Here is a 15,258-nt window from a genome sequence, read left to right as displayed (position 1 = left end):
AAATGCTGACTAGAAATTAAAAAGTGTTGGTTCATATGTACATCTACTGATAAAACTACTACACACCCAGCATTAATACCACTAACTTTAGAAGACTTATCTAACAGATAGGCAGTCCCATTATAATATATTTCAGAGTCTCCCCATAATTTAATTTATTTCAAACTAACAATAGTAGCCATATGCTTGTCAACTTTGGTTGTAATCCCATTATAAATGGACCTGCAGTTTTCAAAATTACTGTGTTTCTTAAAACTGAGTGTCTATTTTTTTCACAGAGTCTTTTAGACAATTTAATTTATCTCTACAATCATGAACTAATGCTTTCATGACCCCTACACTGATATTGTTAAATAAGGGAACTATTTTTTGTATAAATCATAGTTTTCCTCAATTTCATTTGGAAATTTCAAAGCCCTTAAGCCAAATGGAACCTGGTGAGTATTAATTCAATGTTCTAAATAAAAAAAATCTCAAAATCAGTTGTTTTAAATGTAAAAAATTGTTTTTTCAACTCAAAAATAAGTTTCCTACAGTTACTCACAGGCATACTTGACACTTACAAAGTAGTTCACTTGTCCATGTGAATTGTTCGACTCAAGAGGGTTAGAATTAGCCTAAAGCACCACATCAATATTAAACCAAGAAAGTTACCATTGTTTTTTGATAATACAATAAAATCACCAGTATTATCCACCAGAGTCATAGTAGTTGCGGAATTGTCTGTACTTAGTCCACACTGTGAAACCTGTGTAGAATTAACAGAGTTGAATCCCATTAGGATTCCTTATACTTGTGATACCAAACCAGTCAAAGATTGTGTATGATCAATGAACTCCAAAGGAACTGGATGTATTGTGACATTAAGATTGTCATCATTTCCATCATCGAAAAAGCCCACTGATTTGCTGTTACTAACAGTTTCCATATCACCTGAAAACTCACACCAACATTTTAAAAACCTGATGTAGAACACCAAAACCAAACTGAAGCACCTTACAGAAAACTGGAGTGGTAACCACTACACAAGCTTTTACTTAAAAAATGATCAAGAACATAATATAGCAAAGCGCTTTCATTCTCTCATTTATTACAACTTCATCAGAGCTAACTAAAGTCCAACCACACTCATTTAAATGCCCTTACTATGAAAAATAAGGATATTTAAATGAGTGTAGTTGTATTTTAATTAGCTCTGATGGAATTCTAATTAGAGAACGAAAGCACTTAGGTATATTACATTTCTTGCTTTTCATTATTATGCTAATCTGACTGCCATTTTAGAAACATTGTTATAGTTTTTCTTCAAAACTAGCCAACATTCAGATCAGTTTTTATAACACACTAGAGTAGAAATGTGATCTTTCCATAACTGCATATTATTTTTTTTCCATTTCCATCCCATCATTTTTCATTTATTCTTTTTATTCATTTACCCAAGCTGATATACTCCTTGTTTTCTTGTATTTCTATCCATATGACTGAATGATCTAAAAACCCTGTTACACATACCTGTCCCTTAGCTATATTTAAACCTTGCAATATAATAAAATAATCTAGTTCTATTGTATCTATATCTCAACTATTTGTCCACAAATTATTATTCTAAATCTTTAAATTGCCGCATTTTATAACTTCAAAATTTTAATTAACATCATTTACTCTCTTCTTTTTTTTTTTCAAATCACAATTAAACCAGTGCATTAAAATTATATTCATATTAATTACTACACAATCCAGAATGTTATGGAATGAATGTTCCCTTTCTTTACTTGTAACATAGGCATATAATGCTATAATTATATATACCTGATTATGCCATTTGAGATCTACAATCATTAATCTTCCCATCATTACCAATTGTACATACAATACTTTCACTGGCTTTTTATGTCTGAACATAGTTTTTTTCCTGGGTTCCATACTGTGTTTCCTCCCCAAAGTTTCTTTGGTGTAAGTTCTCTTCTTGTAACAAAAATTTACATTTTCTAATATTATTATGTCAACATCACACTTACTACACCAATTTAGGATGTGTATTCGACTTATGTTTTCATACTATTTACATTTTCTGAAAGCACTCTAAAGTTGTCATTATGTCCATATTGTAAACCAAAAACAAAAGAGGATGAAACAAACAACAGCAGGCAGCAGATAAAACAGAATTCTGTTTAATGGTAAGTGCTTTCGCAGCACATCGAGCTACTTCATCAGACACACAAGGAATCCCCAAGAATGAAAGAGAGGGAGACATCAGAAATAAAACAAAGACAGCAGAGTTAGAATACATTATAAGGATGAGAGCTAACATGGGCAGAGGTATTAATGATAAAGGTTCTATAAAGCCAGTTTTACAGGCTATGGGACTGCCCAGATGACTACTGTTTTATTACTTTTTTATTACTTTTTAAATTGTTCACATTTATGTGCAATATTTTATGTTTCTAAATGTTTACAGCCTAGATGGCCATTTTTAAACTGATTATAGATATGCTTTTGTATATGTCTTTAAACAAGGACTGCATTTATTACTCCATGTAATTGAACACATCATTTTATTGGTTGTTTTTAGTTTAAAACTAAGGCATTGCATTTCTTGTGTGTCCAATGAAGCAGCTTGATGTGCTGTGAAAGCACCTACCATTAAACGGAATTCTTTTTTATCCGCTGCCTGCTGTGGTTTGGTTCATCCTCTTTTGTTTTTGGTTTATTTCTTGTTCAGTTGTTGGTTGAACCAATTATCTACACCACATTCTTGTTCTGCATTCTCGTTGGTTGTTTGTGGTGTAGTACCATGGCTGAAGGAATTACCACTGTGCCTGAGCTAGAATACGTACCTGAGCTGAATGGTGGAAGGAGAATCAAGCAAGGGAGACTGCAGTCCCTGGTGAATAACCTGAGCTATCATTTGTTGGACTTTGATGTGTCAAGCCTTAAGAAGGACTCGACAGAAGTAAGTGACTTTGATTTTTTACAACTAAAGAAAGACATGTTTAAGTTGGAAAATGATTTAAGAAAGCTTAAAAGGCTTCAAATGCAAAGTTTTCACCTTGAAGCCCGTTTAAAGTAACAAATAATTCCCCCTAGGCTATGGGTTCTCAAGAAGCCCACATATGTGGACACATACAAACAGTTATTAATTAAATGGCAACAACTTAATCTAGACTTGGGATTCAATTACCTGCGTCTTCTTATATAACAGTTTCTACCAGAAGAAGAATCATTGGCTTGCAATATTCTTCAAATGCAAACTGAACTATATGAGCATTATCCTCCCAGTACTGTTGATTTTAAAATAGACCATGTAATAGAAACTGAAACTTTATATGAACAACAAATTTTGGGTCAAAAAAGAGAAAAATCCAGAGAGACATGCAAGATTTTTCTTCAGGCAGAGTGTTTGTCTGGCCAAAAAAATACATTGAATACAGCCAGTGTAGTGAACAATGCTGATATACATGTTTCTCATTTATGAACAGAAGCAGCAAATGCCTCTAATGGGGCAGACATTGCCCCTTTAAGAGAAAGTAACATTATTGGGTCTTCTGAAGCTAAAACAGCTACCACACTCCCTAATGACATCACAATACACACAGCCAACAGTGCAGTAATGGTGGATAAGGCTTCCTTTACTGGGGGAGCATGCAAGAAAAAAGAGAACCATGCAGTTGATGTTTCATTCAGCGGTGTTATTTCAGGGTCGAGTTTGAATCCTAGCAGTAGGATGGAAGCTAAATTACCATTTCCAATTCACAACACACATTTTCGGGAGAGGTCCAACAGCAGGGGTTGCCTGAAAAGGAAAGCTTCACTCGAGGACGACAACACCACGACTATAAAAAAGATGTGGATGCAAGCAAGAAATCACTAATATAGAACATTTCTTCTAGGACACTAACATCACTTGAAAAGAGTATCCTTGAAAAAGGTATGACTTTTATAGCAGCTAACCAAATGAAATTAACTGATAACATCATTGAACTAAAAACTTTTACATTCAATTTAGTGCTTAAAATACAGTTTGGGAATGAAAGTAAAGGGGATGGTAACATCAATATGTTCCATAAAAGCAGTACTTTCGCACCTAAAAACAATGCAGTAGTTGAAGCATTTGACAAAGTTTGTACCAACGAGATATATAACTGGTATGATAATTGTGTTAGGGGAGATAAGTTTTCAAACTTGAACTTTTCTGAAAGGCAAGCCTTGTCAGTTCTACAGACAGACAATTCAATATTTATAAGACCAGCTGACAATGGAGGGCCCTTGGTAATTATGGACTACTGCTACTATAAAGACACCATGAACTTGATGCTGAATGACCCTAAAGTGTAGGGTAAAACAATGTACTATGAATGCATATGACAAGTTGCATGAATGTTTGCAATGTAGAATCATAGATATTGAAGTCTTTAGATATTTAGTTGTCAATGAACCTGTGATACCAATCATACAAGGGCTACCAAAGGTTCATAAACATCCTACACTACACCCTTACGAGACCAGTTGTGCCTGGCAGAGGGTGGTGTATTGAACCATTGAGTATCTTTGTTGAAAAGCAGCTTAAAACAGTTTTGGGTAGGAATACATATATTCTTAAGGATACCAAACAATTTTAACTGATTTATATACATTTACTAACAGCAAACAGATTAGTCATGGCTGTTTAATTGTTACTCTAGATGTGTGGTCGCTCCTTACTAGCATACTTAACAGTATTGACCTGGAAATGTTCAAACACTTTTTACTAGATGATGCATAATATGAGTCTGGTTTTGTAGAGTTTCTTTCTTTATTTGTTGAATTAATTTTAGAAAATAATGTATTTTAGTTTGAACACAACTTGTACAGGCAGATAGATGGCATAGCTATGGGCACTTCATGTGCCGATAGCTACGCCAACATTGTCATGCTGCATGGGAAAAGAACCACCTGTATCTGTATGAGAGGACAGGAGAGTTCATTTTTTATCGGCATCTTGTCAATGATTTGTTTTTGCTGTGGGAAGGTAATGAGCACACCCTGAAGCAGTATCATGATGAGGCTGTAAATAACAGCACTGAATTCTTTAAATTTACTATCAGTAGTTCTTAACAAAATCATTGATTTCTTAGATCTAAGAATAACAAGGGATAGCGTAAGGAGATTTGTCACACAGATCCACAGGAAAGAATGCTATAGGAGCTCATATCTCTACAGGCAAAGTATGCATCCAGGCCACATTTTTAAGAATGTTATGAAAGACTAAGGCCTAAGAACTTCAAGATTAGTGGCAGATGATCAGAAGTTTAAGGACAAACTTGAAAATCTTAAAGATAATTTCATGGATAGAGGTTATAATGAGAGGGAAGTTACAGGGATACTTTCCCAAATACCCAAATATAGAGGGGGAAGGGGTAGACCCTACTTCTCAGATAATGCTGTCAATAATAGTGATGGAAATAAAGGTGGAAAATGTATGCACATACCTATCACTTATTCCAGTCATATAAGGTTACTGCAGGACATTTTTGTGAAATACTGGGAAATAATATGTACAGATGACAAAGTGAGGGATATAGTAGGAGATAGACCTAGCTATACATACAACAATAAGAAACCTTTGAAAAGGCTACTATGTGGGCTGTGGGATGCTTTTATACATAGAACTGATAGTGGCAGGAGGGGTACTTTCCCATGTAAAAAATGTAATTACTGTGGACACTTGGACACCAGTAGTAAGTTTACTCACCCAGACACTGGTAAAGTATGGCAATTTAAGTTAACAACAGACTACAATACAACTGACCTTGTCTGTCTGGCTTACTGTAGTAGATGCTATTCGTTCTACATGGGGAAAACAAATCATACATTAAAGAATGCATGAGAGAATATCTGTATGATATATCAAGGAGTGCTGAATCCAATGCCTTAGCCAAACATGAAGTTACACATGATCATACACATATATTCAAGTTCATGGTGATAGAAATAATCCCCAAGAAAGAAAGAGGGGGAGACATCAGAAACTAAACAGAGACAGCAGAGTTAGAATGGATTATAAGGATAAGAGCTAACATGGATAGAGGTATTAATGATAAAGGTTCTATAAAGCCAGTTTTACAGGCTAGGGGACTGCCCAGATCACTACTGTTTTTATTAATTTTTTATTACACTTTAAATTGTTCATATTTATGTGCAATATTTTATGTTTCTAAATGTTTACAGCCTAGATAACCATTTTTAAACTGATTATAGATATGTGTTTGTATATGTCTTTAAATAAGGACTGCATTTATTACTCCATGTAATTGAACAAATGATTTTAGTGGTTGTTTTTAGTTTAAAAGTAAGGCATAGCATTTCTTGTGGGTCAGATAAAGCAGCTTGATGTGCTGTGAAAGTGCTTACCACTAAATGGATTTTTTTTTTATCTGGTGCCTGCTGTGGTTTGGTTCATCCTCTTTTGTTTTTGGTTTATTCTTGTTCAGTTTTGGTTTAACCAATTATCTACACCACAATCTTGTTCTTCTGCATGTCCACATTGTAGTTTACCTGAAATTATGTAAATTTGAAGTATTACCTTAGTTGCATTATCCACTTCCTTTCTTTTTTGCTTTTATACTTATCCCTTTAAATTTTTTGTCTCACTATTCTGCTCATTTTACCTTTCAGTAATTTCCATTTTATATCTTCCTCATCACTTATTTCAGAATGTTCTTCAGTATTATTTTCTGTATTATTTTTATTTTATCCTTATTTTATTTTTACCCTGATCTTGCTTCCCTACTGTCTCTTTATGTTTTATTGAGACTGTTTCGTCTCTTCATATACTGACCTCGTTTTTGTTTTCTAGCAAACTGGGTAAGAGATTTAATAAAAACAAACAAAAAAAAAATGTCCCCTGATGAGTTATAGCAAGTGACTGTAAGAATCCGTGGGGTGGGGAAGCAGCCAGTCAATACAGCCTCTCCAAGACAGGTTTTGATGAAGCCAGAATCATGTAGCACCAAGGTATGGCTAATTAAGCATAGTCAGGACCTTTGTAAAATGAGTAGATTAAATTTATGGAGAATTTTTTGCCAGCATTATATACTAGAAGGGAACACATGAAACTGATTTAAGAACAGTTTCAAGCGCATGGGCACTTTTCAGCCATTGTCCTCCCAACCATTCCATTAGTGTCACTAACAGGAAAAGTCAAGAGATTTACAGAGTAAGTAGACAAATGTAACTTTTTGGAGAAGGAACTGCAACAAAGGGAAGATGGTGAATGTGGAGAGCTAGAAGATATAACCTCTGTTAAGGAAATAGAATGGAAGACATCAAAATCAAAGAGGGAAGTAAAAAAACAAAGACCCCAGCAGCCCTTCAGGGTCAGCCAAAAAACACAGAGTAGAGAAACATATATATATAAATATATATATATATATATATATATATATATATATATATATATATATATATATTACTTTTCAGAAAGTTGAAGTTCATGTGGTTGAGACCACATGACTGAATTTCCAAAAAGTTGAAGTGTTCTTACTGAGACTGTGGTACAGTGGGGATCATGGACTTTAATCTTTCCCACACTACAGTGCAATCTCAGATTGGTACACATGATTTGCAGGGATGGGTGGGAGGTTCACGGGGCTTGCCTCCTGTAAAAGTAGAATTTTCTTTTTTATATTTTGACTTCTTGGAAAGTTATTCATATGGTCTCGACCATATGGAGTTTGACTTTCCAAAAAGATGACCTGATATAAATCCATATGCAGAGATGGATATATGCATTAGAGCGACATTAATGCAGCTGTTAGGACAATAGTAAAGTTACAATACTAGTGTCCTAAGGATGCCTGCAGTTTCTCTTTTATCAGGATATGCTCCATAAGGTAAGATTAAAAGAAGGCTGATAGGAATGGATATAGATGAAAGGGAGAAACAAGACGAATTCCACACCAACATGCAGCACACTACCAGAAAAGATGCATTGTGAACAGGTAACCACATTGATACTATATCATTAGTGCTGGTTATCTGCTCACACTGCATCTTTAATATTGCAAATGGAAACACCCTGTAATGGAGATACATATAAAAACATATTAAAACCACCACCTCCTTTTCTTCACCCCCCCAGCACTTTTAAATGAAAATAAGTATAGACCAGAATGCAAACTTGACCAAATACATTAATGGAACAATGAATTCAACTAGGATCGCTGGTTTGTGTGTTTTAATAAAGGATTTTTTTAACTCAACTGTGGACTACCTATTATTTTATTATTTTGTAGTATGTATTTTACAGTTTGATTTTTATTAGTGAACTAGGTGCATAACATATTTCAAGAAGTGAACTTCACACCCTCCACACTACGCAGTTTCTGCTTGGTTTGACCCAATAGAGGTTGTATACTGTCTTTTCTGTTTGGGTGCTTCTACGACCATATGCAGTGTTCTATTTGCCAGGTGGTTGCCCCCAAGATCCTATATAGTTGTCTCTCATTCTTATTGATTTACTTGGAGAACAAACATCTTAAATTGTTGGTACAAGGTGCTATGGTGGAATCTTCCCATCCTGAAGGTCATCTGCCTGTAAAGAAAAAGGCCAAGAAACTCAGATCTGATTTGGCTGCTGTTCCACCTTACCCAAGTGTTTCTCTTGAGGCTGGTGAAAACCCAAAAGATCATCAAGTTGTCATCTCAGATTCCTCTGTCATGACCCCATCAAAGGCCAGCATGGATCTGACTTCTTGCATATCCTCGAAGGCTCTGCAAATGTACGCTTCTGAATGTTGACGGGGAACCTCAGCCGATTATTTCTTAGAGACCTAGTGGCATACCCCAAATCCTTGTTCAGGAGGAGATTCTCAATACACTAGCTGAGTGTAGGCAAGGGTATGAACTGCCTAGGGTGTTTAGGGCAGACATTCCCCAGGAGAAAAAAAACAGAAGACTAAGCATATTTCTTCTGCTGTTAAAAAGCCCAGTGTGAATGACAAAACTTTTCCCAGGGGCTGTTTAATGAATTAATGGCCTTAAAGCCTCCACAAGGAGTTTCTGTGCCTGCTCATCTTTGGTCTTCTACTCCCCTTAAGAGGCTAGAGAGCAGGAATCATCTGAAGAAGATTTGTATTCTGGGGAAGAATCTTTGGCATAGTCCTCTCATACCCCTTCTCCCTTGGATTATGGATCTGAGGAGGAGGATTCTGAGTCCAAACTTCTCCTTTGAGGAATTATTTCTCATATGATGGGATTTTTCAAATGGGATTTTTCTCAGGTTTCTGATTTTCAAAAGAAGTATTTAGAACTCCTCCAAATGGAGTCTTCTAAGCTCTGTTGTACTTCCTGTCTTGACTGCCTTTCTAGATTCCTTTTTCAGTGGCCTCTGTGGCCCCTGATTCTCAACCTCCAGCCCCTAAGAAACCTGATGGATTTTACAAGATGTCTGATGATAGCATATTCTTACAAATGCCCTTCTGTGGGTCCTTCTGTAGTGTCTGTTTCTTCTGACAAATCTTCTAAACTTTTGTCATCTACTAAACTACATCCATCAGACAAGGATACTAGGGATATGGAACATTTAGGTAAAAAAGTATATACTACTTTCATTCTAGCTTTTTGGGCTAATAATTACCAGATTTGTATGACCAGGTATGTTCTAGCCCTTCTGTCTCAATCTTCTCAGGTAACCTCTGACCTCCCCAATTCAGAAAGGAAGGTATTGTCACTTTCTCTTCTCGGCTCTTCCTCTCAAGTGGCTTGCCACTCTATTAAATGTAGTTATGATGCAGCTGATTCCCCTATGGGGCTGCTGCCTTTCGTTCCACTTTGAAACATTACCCATGGCTTCATCTTCAGCCTTACCTGATGAAATTAAGGATACATTTTTGGATGTTCCTCTTGATAATAAAAACTTTTTTAGTTCTGCTGCTGCTGATCTCTTTACCTCCCTCAAGGATAATGGCAAGGTATTGCAGGAATTGAAGCATAATTTTTTTGTCTCCTATCCCTATATTCTAGAGGAATTATCCATCCAAATCTGCTTTTGTAGATAGCCTCCTCCTCCTCCTAAGGGTAAGAAGGGTTCTAGGTGTGTACATCCTGCTAAGTCTACTCACACTCCTACATATCAGAAGTTTCCTTTTCAAGACAAACCATATTCTGACAGTTTGGTTCTCTTTTCCCTGATTAAGTTTCCCTCTCACTTCATCTTTCCCTGCCCCTCCCAACTGGTTAATAATTACTCAAAACTTGTTGAGTCTGTCCATCACCCACCAGGGATACTTCATAGTGTGGAAATCCTCTCCTCCTTTTCTGGGCATCCCTGAACCTCCTCAGGAGGTTCATGGATGCCCAGAACCTCCTCAGGAACAGCTATCTTTATTTTCAGACCTGCTTCAGGACCTTTTGGTCCATGGCACCATTCAAGTAGTTCCCCATGCCCAGGAAGGGAAAGAGTTTTATTCCAGGATGTTTGTGTTGTCACCTCAGAGTAAGAGGTTCCCCAGTCCAATTATTGGCTGGGGGTGCAATCTGTGCAGAGTCTGCATGTTCTCCCTGTGTTCATAGGTTCATAGGTTCATAGGTTCATACTAGGCTATCTGCCCAAGGGCATTTATAAGCCTAGCCCATAGTTATTTGGCTTTCGCCACCCCTTTAGTTTGAATAAAACTATGCCTATTATTTTGCTGTGCCTCTGTCAAGCAGTGACACTGAAGTAATCCCTGGGGTATATCTGCGATCCCCCATCCATTGGTCAAGATTCCTCTTGAACAAGGCCAGCGAGGTGCTCTGCCTCACATGTACCGGGATTTTGTTCCACAGCATAGGGAGTCTCTGGGTGATGAATCTGTCCCTCCAGCATGTTCTATTAATAACCGTGTCAAGGTTTAAGTCTCCCGCCCTTGTGGTTCTGAGGGATCTAGATTTTTTGAGGTGAAGCATATTCATCAAATCAGGGTTTGACATGGCCTTATATGTCAGGCATAGGTCACCTCTGAGCAAGCGGTATGAGACTGAATATAGCTGGAATTCTTTCAGTCGGGCAGCATAAGACATATTTTTGAGACCCTTTATCCTTTTGGTGAGGAACTTTTGGGGCCTTTCCAGCTGCTGCAGGTGTCTGGTCAGATACATTCCGAATGGGGCATTGTACTCAATCATAGGTCTAATGAGTGATGAGTACAGGGGGGTGATGACCTCCCTTGATCTAGATGTGAATCCCTTCATGATCAGGTGGGCAATGTAGAAGGTTTTCCTAATTACTTTAGCAACATGAGTGTCAAACGAAAGGCTACTGTCAACCTGGGTCCCCAGATCCCTGATGACTTCTTCTGTGCTCAGTGGATTGCCACCTATATGGTAGCTAGGGGTAACCTTGTTTTTCCCGAAGGGTATGACTATGCATTTCTTGGCATTTAACTTTAGGCCATGGTTCTGGCACCAGTTATCCGTTTCTGTGAGGCCCTTCTGAAGGATATCTGTGTCAGATGTGTTTTCGACTATGGCCCAGTTTGCAGTCATCTGCAAACTTTGTCAGCCATAACCCTCCTGTGTTTGCTTGTACTTCAGAAAAGTAGATGCCAAACAAGAGTGGACCCAGGACTGAGCCCTGTGGGACACCACTTGTGACAGGCTTTGAGTCTGACATGGCTCCAGCAACTCTGACCCTGTGGGTTCTGTCACTTAGCCAGTTTGCAACCCATCTTGTGATGTATGGGTTTACATTCAAGCTGATGAGTTTTTGATGATACCTGAGTGGGGTATTGTGTCGAAGGCCTTTGCCAGGTCAAGGTAGGCTGTATGGACTGCCTTTCCCTCATCAATGGCCTTGGTGACTGTCTCGAAAAAGTCAACCAAGTTTAAAAGGCATGATCTGCCTTTGACAAAGCCAAACTGGGTTGGATCCAAAGTCTGCAAGTTCCCTATGTCTTTATTTATGAGTTCCATTATGATCCTCTCCATGGCTTTGCAGATAAGGCTTGTCAAGCTAATGGGACGGTAATTTCCAGGGTCGGTGGAGGCACCGCCCTTGTGAAGTGGGACCACAGTCGCCGTCGCCACTCCTTGGGTATGTATCCTGAGGTGAGGCTAAGATTAAACAGCTGTCCTAACTGCGGGTTTAATTCCTCATTGAGTTCATGGAGCACACAGCCGGGGACACCATCCGGTCCCATGGATGCTGTGTTTTTGCTTTGGAGAGCAGTTCTCACCTGGGCGTTGGAGATGTTTGGGGGCTACAATCCTCTGGTATAGATATCTCTCCTTTTGGGGAGAAGTTTGCACTGAACCTGTCAGCCAGTATGTTGGCAATGTGTGTAGGTTCAGTAATCTTCACATCATTTTGAACTAATTCTGAGCATATCTGGGAGTTTCCTCCTAGGTTTCTAACATAGCTAAAGAATGCCTTATGATTGTCTTTTGAATCCTTGGCGATTTTTCTCCCAAAATTTGCCTTGGATGATTTTATGAGAGCTCTTAGTTTTTTACTTATAATGATCAAAGGTGTCTTACCTTTCAAGGATTTTGCTCTATCTTGTAGTAGCTTCCTCCTTTTGTTGTAGAGCTTGTTTATGGCTGGGGTCCACCAGACTGGACGATTGCCTTTGGTACAAAGAGTCTTAGTTTTGTTTGGGATTGCCTGATCCATGCAGTCCTGTAGGTGCTGGTAGAAGGCATTTGTAAGTGATTCAGCGGTTTGAGTAATGTTTACCACTGGCTCAGGGGCCTTAAAGGAGACCACACTAGTTTTTAGAAGTGTGAAGTCGGCTTTTGAGAAGTTTTTCACTGTGGTCTTTTTGTTTCAGGTGGGGCGGGATGAGGACCTCCAGCGAGATTAGTTTATGATCTGATCTCACCAGTGAGGGGTATACTTCCGGTGTTGAACATTGTGATCCCATGTTCGTGATGATGAGATCAAGTATGTTTTCTCCTCTTGTGGGGATGGTGACTAGTTGTTCCATGGCATTTGAGTTTATGAACTCCAGGAACCTTTGGGCTAGAGTGTTTGGGCTTGAGTAGTGCTCCCAGTCTATATTAGGGTAGTTGAAGTCACCTAGTATGATGGTGTTTGGAGATACATTTATCCCTTTCATTGTTTTCAGGAAGGCCATGTGAGGTTCCTGAGTTTGAGAGGGTGGCCTGTAACATGCTACAAATTGCAGAGCAGTCTTGCCTATGGTTAATTGCACCTGGATGGTCTCCGATGCATCATGCGTTGCCACCAACCTTGAGGTGTGGGTGTCCTTTATGAATATGGACACCCCCCCTCCTTTCTTGGTGTTGTCCGGATTTTGGGGCCGGAACGCATGATATGAGGTGAAACCTGCTAGTGCTGGGGTGCTCTCAGGAGCCTTGAACCAGGTTTCTGTCACAGCACAGACATCGATGTTCTCCATACTGAGAAGGGCCTCGAGTGCGTGCATCTTGAGATTGAGACTTCTAGCATTGAGCAGCATTACCCTTAGTTTTTTTACTTTTTTGTGTTCTAGGGTGGTAGGTTTAGAATTTGAGCCTTGCCTAAAAAAGGCACTATGGGGGTGGCAAGAGCCTTTGCCAATATCCGGAAGCCTAGGGGTGACAGGTGCAAGCCGTCCCTTGCGAAGCAGCGTGGCTTATCCAGCATGTCATCCCAGGCAGACAGACATTGGATCCCCTTTGAATGACACCAGAATTTAAGCCAATTATTAAAGCTGATCATCTTATCACTGTATTGTGGCATCATTCTAGGTGAAGGTAGGATACTGCTCAAGGTCAGGGTCATACCTGCCTGGGTTACATAATCAGAGAGCTCCTCAATGTCTCTTTTCATGTAGTCCAAGGAGGTACGTCTCAGGTCGTTGACACCAGTGTGGACAATGACTGAGTCGTACTTGTACCTGCTGTTGAGAGACCTGAATGCTTGTGTTATGTGGCGGATTCTAGCGCCCGACAGGCAGCTTACTGTGACCTTCTCCTTACTCAGTCTGGTGAGCGGGACGTCAGTGTGTCTGACTATGGAGTCACCTATGACAAGTATGTTTGGTGTTGCATTTGGCCTTAAGGGCAGTGACTGCTTTGCACACTGATTTTGTTGTTTATGTGTTGTTTGTGTGGTGTATTGAGTTTGCAGTTGCTTGGGTGTCTGCTTTGGAGGCCTCTGCTGTTTAGCTAAATTTTTACTCAGAGCCTCCGAGTATGTCTTAGTGTGTTTATGTGTTTGATTCAGTGGTGTGGTTGAGTTATGTGAGACTGGTATTGTGGTGTGTGTAGTTGCCTTCTCCTCCTGCCTGGTCTTGCCAGTCCTGAGTTGAGAGAGCTCAGCCTCCAGTCTGGCTAAATAGCTGCATCTCTCACAAGTGTTAGTGTTACATGGGAGGAGGAGATGGTTGTCCGTGTACATGAGGCAATTGTAACATTGTCTCAGAATTCCCAGATTCACCAAATGGGCAGGAGAGGACGCCAGCATCTGACCCTTCGACATGCTAGAAAGAATTATGAGTTGGTATGAGACAGAAAAGTAGTGGGCTTAGCAGGGAAGTGGGCACTCCTGGGGGTTTTGCTAGTGAGAGATTTGTATAATATAGGAGTGCTTGACCTGCAAAGAGAATGCTTATAAGACAAGGGATATGCTTATAAGACAAGTGCTGAGCTTTTTGAGAAGAAAAAGCTATTTGGAACAAGTGCTGCACTTTTTAGCGTAGGTGTAAACTGTTTAGGTTCCTAACAGAGCAGTTCTAAGGGAAAAATTGAAGAACAGACTTTCTGGAGCCAGAAAGAGTTTAACCTTGTTTAACCGGCGCTGCCCGATGCTGCTCTAGTGGCAACTCCGCGCTAAATTGCGCTAAAGCACGTTAAAGCGTGCTTGATAGCAGGGGCTGGAAAGAAGCAGGAATAGACCCAAAAGGGAAAATAAAACTACAGTTTCAAGTCAGTAACCACCTCTATGGGGGGCAGGGAAGCTGCTCAATGTTAGTCACTGCCACTGATGAACACAGAGACCCTCCTTCAGCCCAAGCAAAAATGGCCTCACAGAAACTTTCAAACAGTTCAGGAACAGCAAGCCTGTAACTGAACTTTTTTAACTCTCAGAAAAGTGGGAAAAAAGCAAGATTTTTTTGTTTTTGTTTTTGTTTTTTACAGAGATAGCAGAGGTTCACAAGTAATATCAAGTTATAACAGTGCAGTAAATGACCCCACACAAGAGTGCTAGGTCAAGAACAGAAAATATGCAAGTTTTAAGAAAAAACGATTTAAAATTAAGTGCAAACAGGAAATTCAGCAAACAGCTTTTGGTTG

The 15,258-nt window shown here is 39.0% G+C and overlaps 1 protein-coding gene across 1 annotated transcript in view; it reads right to left on the bottom strand.

The window, feature by feature from the left end:
• LOC122810734 (adhesion G protein-coupled receptor E3-like) overlaps positions 1–15,258 on the bottom strand; it is a 242,835-nt gene that overhangs the window by 99,705 nt on the left and 127,872 nt on the right. The gene's annotated exons all lie outside the window — the stretch shown is intronic.

The sequence above is a fragment of the Protopterus annectens genome, chromosome 9.part0, assembly GCF_019279795.1.
Source record: "Protopterus annectens isolate FY-2018-M chromosome 9.part0, PAN1.0, whole genome shotgun sequence".
Lineage (NCBI taxonomy): Eukaryota > Metazoa > Chordata > Ceratodontiformes > Protopteridae > Protopterus > Protopterus annectens.
The sequence above is the reverse complement of the archived record's forward strand: the minus strand, read 5'-3'. Positions and strand labels throughout refer to the sequence as shown.